Raw genomic sequence first — 11,730 nt, 5'->3', positions numbered from 1 at the left:
TCTTTCTCTGAGCCAATATATTCAAGAGTTCTACCTAACCTCTGTTCCAGCCGGTTTAGTGTTTCTATTTTAATATGTAGATACTTAATCCATTTTGATTTTAGTTTAGTGCACGGTGAGTGATATAAGCTTAGTTTTAATATTTGGCAAGCTGAAACTCAATTTTTTCAGCACCATTTATTAAAGAGACTATCTTTCCTCCAGTGATGGTATTTGGCACCTTTATTGAAGATGAGGTGGCTAAGTGTGTCTGCAGTTATTTCCACATCTTCTAATCTATTCTGCTGGTCCTCAGGTCTGTTTTCGTTTTGGGGGGAGGGGGGATTTCTGGCAATACCATGCTGTTTTTATCACAGTAGCTTTGTAGTATAGTTTCAATCTGGGGCTTGTGATACCCCCTACTTTTTCTTTGTTTCCCACAATTGATTTTGGTATTCTAGGTCTCTTCTAGTTCTCAAATGAATTTTTGGAATGTTTTCTCAAAGGTCTATGAAGTATGCTGATGGAATTTCATTGGGATTGCACTGAATCTATATAGCAGTTTTGGAATTATAGCCATTTTCACTATGTTGGTTCTTCCTACTCACAAGCAAGGGATGTATTTCCATTTTCTGATATCCTCTTCAATCTCTTTTTTCAGAGTGCTATAGTTTTCAGTGTAGAGGTCTTTGATTTATCTCATTAGATTGATACCCTGGTATTTCATATTTTTGGATGTTATTTTGAAGAAAATTATTTCTCCAGTTCCTCTTTCAGTGAGTCTGTTGTTTGTGTACAGGAAAGTTATTGATTTTTGTGTGTTGACTTTTTATCCAGCTACTCTACTAAATTTGGTTAAGTCTAGAAGTCTTTTGGTGGAGTTCTTAGGGTCTTCTATATAGAGTATCATGTCTGCAAATAATGACAGTTTGACTTCTTCATTTCCTATCTTTATTCCTTTTATTTGTTTCTCTTGTCTAATTGCAGTGGCCAATGTTTCCAAAACTATATTGAACAGGAGTTGTGATAATGGACATCCTTCTCTTATTCCTGATTTTATTGTGAAGCAATTCAGTTTTTGATCATTTAGTATGATACTTGGTGTTGGTTTTTCATAGATGGTTTTTATCAAGTAGAGGTAGAGACTGTCTATTCCAATTTTTTATAGGGTTTTTATCATGAAAATGTGTTGGAATTTGTCGAACACTTTTTTTTACATGTATTGTGATGATCATATAGCTTTTGTCCCTTGGGTTTATTGATATAGTGTATTACATTTATTGATTTTCATATATTGAAACATCCCTGCATCCCTGGGATGAATTCCACTTAGTCAGGGTGTATGATCTTCTTGATGATCTCCATTCTATTTGCCAGTATCTTATGAAGGATTTTTGCATCTATGTTCATTATTAAATTTGGCCTCTAGTTCTCTTTTTCACTTTGGTCTTTCTCTACTTTTGGGATCAAGGTGATGCTTGCTTCCAGGAATGAATTTGGGAGTATTGCTTCCCTTTCAATTTCATTGAAGAATTTCAACAGTAGTGCCAATAGTTCCTCTCTAAATGTCTTGTAGAATTCAGCAGTGAAGACGTCAGGGCCCTGGGTTTTCTTAATTGGTAAGATTTTAATTACCTTTTCAATTTCATTGATTGATACTGGGTTGTTTAGAAATTTTAGGTCTTCTTCATTCAACTTTGGTAATTCATATGTATCTGTCCATTTCTTCTGTGTTTTCCATTTTATTAGCATATAGGTTCTCAAAGTAGGTATTGATGATCTTCAGAATTTCTGCTGGGTCCATTGTAATTTCACCCTTTTCATACCTAATTTCATGAATTTAGGCCTTTCCTTCCTTTCCTTTTTGGGATAAAGTTGGCTAAGAGTTTGTCAATTATGTTTATTCTTTGAAGAACCAACTATTTCCACCATTGATTTCTTTTTTGTACCATTCTCTTAGTCTCTATTGCATTGATTTCTGCTCTGATCTTTATAATTTCTTCCATTTTGTGAGCTTTGAGTTTGTCTGGCTGTTTTCTTTCTCAAGCTTGAGGTTCAGCATCAGGTTATTTAATTTGAGCTCAGTCTGTATTCCTAATATGTGTATTCACTGCTATGAATTTCCCTTGTAAGACTGCTTTCCTTGTGTCTGATGGAATCCTATATGTTGCACTGGCATTATCATTTAATTGTAGAAACTGTGTGATTTCTTCTTTAATTTTCTCTGTGATCCATTGGTTGTTCAGAAGTGTGTTATTCAATTTCCATGTCTTTATGAAATTCCTGAAGTTTCTTTTGCTATTGATCTCCAATTTCATTGTGCTATGGTCTGACAATATACAAGGGTAACTTCAATTCCTTTGCACTTACTTAAACATGTTCTATGAGTGAGTATGTGGTCTATTTTGGAGAATGACCCATGTGCACCTTGAAAGAATGTGTATTCTGATTTGGTGGGGAGAAACACTTTGTAAACATCTGTTAAGTTCATTTGTTCAAGAATTTGATGGAGTTCTAGTTTTTTTTTGTTTATTTTTTGTCTCTATGATCTCTCTATTTGTGACAGTGGAATGTTGAGATCCCCCACTACAATTGTATTAGTGTTTATTTCATTTTCCATGCCTGTTAGTATTTGTTTTATATAGTTGTGTGCACTAGAGTTTGGTACATATATATTTATGATTGCCATCTCTTCCTCTTGGATTGTTCCCTTTACAAGGATGTAGTGTCCTTCCTTGTCTCTCTTCATCAGTGTTGGTTTGAAATCCATTTGATCTGCAAAGAAGATAGCTACTTCTGTTTTTTTTTTTTTCCAGGTTCCTATCACATGGAGCATTGTTTTCCACTCTTTAACTTTCAGTCTATGAGTTTCTTTTTGAATTAAGTGTTTTTCTTGTACACAGCATATTGTTCAATCTTGCTTTTGACCCATTCTGCCAGTCTATTTCTTTTGATTATTGAATTGAGACTATTAACATTGATGGTTGTAACTGATATGTATTGAATTATCATTGTCATGACTTTTTCTTTTTGTTGGATTCTCCCCCTTTGTGTTTAATTTCTTGTCATGCCCAGTGGATTTATTTTGCAGGACTCTGGGGTTGCAATCCTCATTGTCTTTTTCTTGGATATTTTCTAAAATTTTTTGGAGTACTGCTTTGGTATTCATCAAGTTCCTAAAGTGCTCTTTGTCATGAATGTATCTTATTTCTCTATCAGTTTTGAAAGATAGTTTTACAGAATACATCAATCTGGGTTGGAGGTTGTTTTCCTTTATGGCTTGAAATATTTCACTCCTCACTCTTCTTCCCTTGTGGCTTTGTGTTGAGAAGTCTGCTGTGACTCTGATGGGCTTTCCTTTGTATGTGATTTGTTTCTTTTCTCTAACTGCTTGTAGAATGTCTTTCTTCTGTTGGGTTTCTGGAATATTAGCTATTATATCTCTAGGTGTAGATATTTTTTCATCACAGCTAGTTGGAGTCCTATATGCCTCACTTATCTTTATATCAAATTATTTTTCCCTGCTTGGGAAGTTTTCTGCATTACTTCTGTGAATAGTTGTGTTTTTTAATGTCATTTGCACTCTCTCTTCTTTCTTCATTGACTCTGATCAGCCTTATATTATTCTTCTTTGCATCATTTAGCAACTACTAGATTGATTTCTTGTAGTCCATTACTATTTTTAAGAAATTTTCCTTTCCCTGGTCCCATTTACAATCCTGTCTTCTATATCTAAAATTCCTTCCTCATGTTGGCTCATTCTGATGTGTAAACTTTCAAAGGAGTTTTTAATCTCCTCAAAATCTGTTTGCATCTGTTTTATGGATTTCATTTGTTTCCTATGTTGGGATTCCATCATGTTCCTCAGATCCTCTCTATTTTTTTTTTCTGTGTCTTGTCTAAATTTATTCATCATGTCTTGCACTATGGACACAATCTCTGTTGTTATCTGAGAAATTTTTTCTGATTTTATTTTTTTTCAGATCCTCTTTTGTTGCCAATTCAGGGAGTCCAGGTGGTTGAGTATCAGATTGTTCCATCTCATTTCCCTTTGAGTTTGCCTTAGGTGATCTGGAAGTCTGGTTTTGAAACTTTTTTACATGCCTTCTCATTTCAACAGATGCAGCCTGCTGTGCCTTTGTTAAGATGACTTTTTGCTCACCCAGTGGTCTTCAATTCTCAGCAAGCCACTGAGAGTCCTTCTGCCTGCCGCTAACCCATGCACTATTTCTTATGTTCAAAATGGTGATCTTCTGGCCCTTTTGTCCAGGTCAAGTTCTGGTTGGGGCCTATGCACACTTGGGATGGTATCTGGGTATGCCTCTGACTGAGACCTGCCCCCCTATGTAGCTGTTGTCTGGGAGGGCACTTGGCTTGGGGCTGTGCCCCCCAGTCACTGGTGTCTGAGATGGCTTCTGGCTGGGGTCTCCATACACTTACCAATGATATCAGGGCAGGCCTCTAGCTGTTCCTTGTGCAGCTCTGCAGCTTTTTTCTAGTTATCCCTTTTGCTAGGCCTGTGGATCTAAGCTGCTGGGTTTGAGGTGTGGCCCTGGCTGGGACCTGCCTGCAACCATGCCTCTCTGGTCCCTGCCAGCTTCTCACTGGGATCTGAGCACATATACCAATGATATCAGGGTGGGTCTCTTGCTTGTGTGCCTGTGCAGCTCTTTTCCAGGTGGACCTTTGGCTGGACCTGTGGGTTTGAGCTGCTTTGGTAGGAGTGGGGCCCTGGCTGGGATCTGCCCACTACAGAGCCACTCTGGTCCCCTCAAAGGCTATTTTTGATACTGAACAGACTAAATATTCAGATGTAACTTAAATACTTGCAAATTCAACTTGCCAGTATATTCTGTAAGAAATAGCCTAAATTGGGGAAAGTTCAAAAGGAAGAGAGTTAAAATTAAAATTTTAGTATGAAGAAAACTGAAGCTAAGTGGTAATATTTTATCTCAATCCTGAGACAAGTGGAACCTAAAGGCATCTTTGATATAATTTATCACCAAAATTTACAGGTCTGACTATGAGATGTTGTTTTGTCTGTCCTTTGCAACTTCCCTTTCTGTGTATCCTTTTTCCTTTTTCTTTCTCAGTGACCCCATTGCTACTGTCAACCTTGCCAAAGAAAATTGGTGTGCATTAGTTTTATGATAGAATACTTTGGGAAATTATTCAAACCTGCAGTTACTAAGTCAGGGGTGAAATAAATTATGCATGTTTAATTTATCAAATGGTAACTTTTGTTTTTCTTTTGTTCTATTTGTACCATTTTTCACTTTAACACATTAATGTTCTCAGGATGAAATAGTTTATGGAATTGAAAACTGGCTCATAATCAGAACACTAGATTTTTGACAATTCTTAGTTGAGAAATATTACTTTTAGAGATCAATGTCAAATGAGCCTAAGCTCCTAAGTGTTGTTTCCCAAAGCTTAAAAAAATCAATACTTATATCCCTCTGGATTTCTCAGTACAGCCATTGACAGCTGAGGTAGTGTAAAGCAGGTGGTGATAAATTACAAGGAGACATTTACAGCCATCAAGAACTCACTATGAATAACTCCAATGACCCTCAATTGAAACAGTCTCCAATGGATATGAGGAATAAACAATGAGTTTACTTACCAAATAAAATCATACTGACATTTTAATAATAAATTTGGTATATCTTACATAAAAAAGAGATTTTTTTTATGTCAGAGTATATGCATATCATTACCCTAACCATAAAGTAACTATCAAATCTTTTTCACATTCAATAAATTAGGAAATTTGCCTGATTTCTAAGTTTTCCCTTTATGCTTTACCACAACTTCTCTTTTCATCAGAAAAATCATGTCCTTATCTACACTATGTCCTGAAAACTATCTGATACTTCCAAACACAGAGGTTTTTTTGAGACATAATATTGATATGTCTTTATATAATTCAATAATTTGATATGTGAATATAATATAATATAATATAATCAGAGTAGTGAATAAATCTCCTCAAACCTTAATCACATATGTGTTGGGATATTTTATATTCTTCTAGTTATAATTTTTATTATTATCATTATTATTTTTGGTACTGGGAATCAAACTCAAGGCCTTGAGTTTGCCAGGCATATGTTGCACCACTGAGCTAAATCCCAGCCATCTTCTAGTTATTTTTAAGTCATAGATCATTGCAATCAATAGTTACTCCGTTATGCTATATAGAAAACCAGAATATTTCTCCTTTTTAATTGTAATTTGGTGCTCTTTATCTGATTTCTTTTTGTTCCTTCTTCCCTATCCCCTCCTCAGTCTCTAGTCATCACTATTTCACTCTGTTCTTCTATATGATCAATATTATAGTTTCCATAAATGAGAAAGAAGAAGTGGCATTTGTCTATCTATGGTTGCCTTCTCTCTCTTAACATAATGACCTTCAGTTCAATCCATGTTTCTGTAAATAACTACAGTATTTTAATTTTTTAATGACTGAATAATATGCCATTGCAAACATGAAGATTTAAATGAAAATAAAGTAAGTCACATATGTGTGCCTATTGAACCATTTATGTATGGATGAGAATTATAACAGAAGATTTAGTAAAAAATTGAAATGAAACATTCCAAGTTAACACTCTAGCGGCCTTGAGCATCCGTGAAGCTCACTGCTGCTTCTGTGTCTATGCTCTGGTGTTCAGTGAAAGTGTTCCTTTAATCCAATGAACTTTACTTATAGCACAAAAGATATTTGGTGAAATAAGCAATGGAATTAATACATCTTTTGAACAACAAGCTGTCCTTCAGTTATAATTTGCTCAGCTGTGGAACTTAAAACATTGAACATAGCTTTTAGGTTTCTCTACTGTGAAACTATATATATATATATATATATATATATATATATATATATTTACATTGAAAATTCTAAAGACAGTTCTATAAAGTGATCTGGTTGGTTTTATGATTATTCTATCCAATTAGATCTTTTTGTCTCAGTTATATTTAATTTTTTTTATATATTTTTTTCTCAAGTCACCAGTGCTTTTTGGAATACCATTGTCCGAAGAAAAAATGGGATCTACAACATCATTGGCTGGGGATGTAGCTCAGAGGTAAAGTGCATGGTTAACATGTGCAAACAACTTGGTTCTATCACAACATTATAAAGAAAATGAAAAGCTAAACATGAAAGTTTTATGGGTTTATATTTCCTTCCATTTGATCTTGAGCAGAAAAATATTCTTTAAAAATAAGAAAAATAATGCTTACCTGACAGTAAGTATCCACAGTTTATATTAATGAATAGATATCTGGCAATGCCAAAGATTAAGATTCAACCCTTCAAATATTTTTAGCTTACTGTCTACATCTTTGAGTTTATGGGTAATTGTAAATTGTAGTTAATGTTCAAAGACAGCAGAAAAGTTTTTACTTTATATTAGTTACTTAAAATAAGAAAAATATGATTTTATTTTTGTTTAAATGAGAATAATTCTCAAAGGTTATCTGAAATAATTTCATTTTAACATTAGAATTATGCTGATTTCTTCAAAGCCTTTTCTCTTTCTGTGTATGTCATGGAAAGTAAGATTATGGGCCAGGGATTTAGCTCAGTGGTTTGGGCGCCTGCCTAGCAAGTGCAAGGTCCTGAGTTCAATCCCCAGTACCAAAAAAAAAAAAAAAAAAAGAAAAGAAAAGTAAGATTGCATTTCAAAAGATCTAAATATTTCTTCTATTCAATATTTCTACTTTTTGCCAGTGGAGTGCGTTATCTGGCAGATAAAAATTATAAATAGGTTATTTATTCTTATATTTTTCTTCTTTACATAGAAAAAAGAGGGAAATTTGGGGGCTTTGTAAAGTCTAGGAGTGTAATATTTTACTTACAAGCATAGACTTTCATCCAGACCAAATGTATGAAGATCTTGTTTCCACCTCTTGGGAATCCCTCTAAATGTAAGTATAAAATAGAAACCATAGAATATTCCCTATTTAGTTTGCCTGTATGATTGAATATAATGAATGTATATAAAACAGCAATATCTGGCACAAAATAAATTCTAATAATTATCATGTATTAAAATACAATAGATGAGTTGGACCAAGATGGCGGCTGCCGAGGGCCCTGTAAGCGACAATGATCTGTGGCAGACCTGGCTTCCCAATCACGTCGTGTTTTTGCGGCTCCGGAAAGGACTGAAACACCAGCGTCCTGAAGAAGCTGAGAAACCAGCTTCCTCATCATTGGCCTCCTCGTCGCCTCCTCTGCCTCCACAGTTGCTGCCGAGAAACCTAGTCTTCGGCCTCTGTGGTGAGCTCTTCCTGTGGGATGGAGAAGGCAGCTGCCTTTTAATGGTTCGCATTCAGGGCCTCAGCAGTGGAGGCGAGGAGCCCTCCCTCTCCCGGTATCAGAGATTGCTTTGCATAAACCCACCCCTTTTTGAAATTTATCAAGTTTTGTTAAGTCTGATACAACATTATGTAGCACTTATAGGAACTAAAGGACTTATGGTATTAGAATTACCTAAAAGGTGGGGAAGAATTATGAATTTGAAGGTGGAAAAGTAACAGTGAATTGTAGTACCACTCCAGTCTCTGAGAGATTTTTCACCAGTTCTACGTCTCTGACTCTGAAGCATGCTGCATGGTATCCAAGTGAAATGCTGAATCCCCACATAGTGCTGTTAACATCAGACAATGTAATAAGAATTTATTCTCTACGTGAACCGCAGACACCCACTAAGGTGATTTTACTTTCATAAGCAGAAGAGGAAAGTCTAATACTCAATAAAGGAAGGGCATATACTGCATCTCTGGGAGAGACAGCAGTTGCATTTGACTTTGGGCCGTTGGCAGCAATTCCAAAGAATATATTTGGACAGAAAGGCAAAGATAAAGTAGTGGCATACCCACTGTACATCTTATATGAGAATGGGGAAACTTTCCTTACATATGTTAGTCTGTTACAAAGCCCTGGGAATATTGGAAAGCTGTTGGGTCCGTTGCCCATGCATCCTGCGGCAGAAGATAACTATGGTTATGATGCTTGTGCTATACTCTGCTTACCCTGTGTCCCCAACATCTTAGTGATCGCCACCGAATCAGGAATGTTGTATCACTGTGTTGTGCTAGAGGGGGAAGAAGAAGATGACCACACACCAGAAAAGTTCTGGGATTCCAGGCCTGAACTCATTCCTTCTCTGTATGTGTTTGAATGTGTTGAGTTGGAGCTTTCCCTGAAACTGGCCTCTGGAGAGGATGATCCCTTTGATTGTGACTTTTCTTGTCCAATCAAACTTCATAGAGATCCCAAGTGTCCTTCAAGGTATCACTGCACTCATGAAGCTGGTGTACATCGTGTTGAGCTAACTTGGATTCATAAACTTCTCAAATCAGATGAAGAAGATAAAGATAGTTTACAAGAACTTGCTGCACAACAGAAATGCTTTGTGGAGCACATCCTTTTTACAAAGCCACTGCCATGCAGGCAGCCAGCTCCGATTCAAGGATTCTGGATAATTCCTGATATTCTTGGGCCTATGATGATCTGGATTACCAGTGCCTATGAATGCCTTATAAGGCATTTACTAAGTACAGTCCATCCAGCATCTCCTCCTTTGCTTTGCACCCAAGGTGATGATGAAGTTGCAGAGTCTCCTCTCCGTATTCTGGTTGAAACCCCCGATTCCTTTGAAAAGCATATTAGGAGCATTTTGCAACGTAGTGCTGCCAATCCAGCATTTCTGAAGTCATCTGAAAGGGATTTGGCCCCTCCTCCTGAAGAGTGTCTCCAGCTCATCAGCAGAGCCACCCAGGTGTTCAGAGAACAGTAAATTCTTAAGCAGGACCTGGCAAAGGAGAAGATTCAGCGGAGGGTCAAATTATCATGTGACCAAAAAAAGAAACAACTAGATGATCTCAATTATTGTCGAGAAGAGAGAAAAAGTCTACGGGAAATGGCTGAGCGCTTAGCTGACAAATATGAGGAAGCCAAGGAAAAACAAGAAGATATCATGAACAGGATGAAAAAAGTACTTCACAGTTTTCACTCTCAGCTCCCAGTTCTCTCTGATAGTGAGAGAGACATGAAGAAAGAATTACAGCTGATCCCTGATCAACTTCGACATTTGGGCAATGCTATCAAACAGGTTACTATGAAAAAAGACTATCAGCAGCAAAAGATGGAAAAGGTTCTGAGTCCTCAAAAACCCACCATTACTCTGAGTGCCTACCAGAGAAAGTGCATCCAGTCTGTCCTCAGGAGGAAGGTGAACACATAAGGGAAATGGTGAAGCAAATCAATGGTATACAAAATCATGTAAACTTCTGATACCACCAGGAACAGACTCACCTGAAGTTGAAACAACTAAAGATTTAAACCCTTAGTGTAAAATAAACAGGTAGCACTGGCTAATTTATAAAGAGGCATTTTGGATGAACTTTGGTGTGTTGTTCATTTTTAATATCTGTTTTATAATTACTGAATAAATGGTTTTATTTAAAAAACAATACAATAGATGTTGATAACATTTAAATAAACTTTTAGGAACATCTCATATTTGTACTTGCCATATTTGTGACTTGAAACAATTTAAAATAAATTAATGGTAGTAATTGCAAACTAGTCATTTTTGCATCTATTTCTTTTTTTGTTGTTACCTGGGATTGAACTCTGGACCTTGCGTTTGCATGGCAGGCGCCAGAACCACTGAGCTAAATCCCGGCCCCAGCATCTGTTTCTTTTTCTCAATTCTGCTGGGCAATAGGTTGTTCTAATTGGATCCACATTCACATACAGAGTTGGATGTCGTGTGTGTTTGTGTGCAACAAACAGTGTTCTTGTAATTTAGGTTTAAGAGGAGAAATTTTTAATAATTTTGAAAATTTTTACCACAAATAAAATATTTATGAAGGCTGTTTTATTTTTATCTCAACAGAAGAGAGAAGGAGCTGATTTCTTCAAAGCCTTCACAGGAGTTAAAGGACAAGGAGCATCACTTCAGAATCTAGCAGAAAGCATAATGTCATGGAAGACAGAGCCAACACTCATAAGCCTGGCACCTTGTAAGAGGACTGGGAGAGGTACAAGCATCAGGAACATGGATAGTGGTATTCAAATTTGAAGGCCTTTCAACACTGGCTACTGGGAGACTTGCTCATACAGGCTGCCACATACAGATATGACAAAGATGAGATAGAGGAGATGAAGGAGAGGGAAATTAAAAGAAAAAATAGACTCATAGCCCCTCAGCACATGCTCATATAGAGTTTGTAAGCAGTAGCAGATATGACTTGGAAAGTGCCGCAAAAGATTGGAAGCTTTTAAAAGAAATTACCTTTCTTTCGGAAAGGTACTGAACATTTGTAAGTTTTCTCTTGGCTTCACTATTCTAGGACATCTACAAATATCATAGTTTTTACTTCACAAAGCATCCTGCAAATGGGAAAGAAAATTTTTACAGTCTGGCAGAAGGAGATGGCAAGAAGATTCTCTTGCTGATGGTTTAACTTATTGACCATTTTTTTTTTTGACTATTGAATCTTTAGTAATACAAAAATTTCTGAAACATTGATAATTTTAAATCATGCAGTAGCAAAGTTTTGAATAAATTATCCACATTTACAAAATAATAATGTGCACTAGTAATTCTTATTTTTCAATTATATAATGATCTTATTAAGCATTTTAAAATACACTAATGTATGTAAAGATGTTTTCAAGTAAAACATCTTTATACCGTTAATATTTCTATACAACTTTTTAACTTTATT

The 11,730-nt window shown here is 36.0% G+C and overlaps 1 pseudogene; it reads left to right on the top strand.

Annotated features, from left to right (window-relative positions):
* The first annotated feature begins 8,053 nt into the window (after positions 1 to 8,053).
* Positions 8,054 to 10,341, top strand: LOC101701900 (nuclear pore complex protein Nup88 pseudogene; annotated as a pseudogene).
* The last annotated feature ends 1,389 nt before the right edge of the window (positions 10,342 to 11,730 follow it).

The sequence above is a fragment of the Heterocephalus glaber genome, unplaced genomic scaffold (genome assembly GCF_053883595.1).
Source record: "Heterocephalus glaber isolate CG9 unplaced genomic scaffold, H.glaber_assembly_v1.0 deba00001497, whole genome shotgun sequence".
Classification (NCBI taxonomy): domain Eukaryota; kingdom Metazoa; phylum Chordata; class Mammalia; order Rodentia; family Bathyergidae; genus Heterocephalus; species Heterocephalus glaber.
The sequence above is the reverse complement of the archived record's forward strand: the minus strand, read 5'-3'. Positions and strand labels throughout refer to the sequence as shown.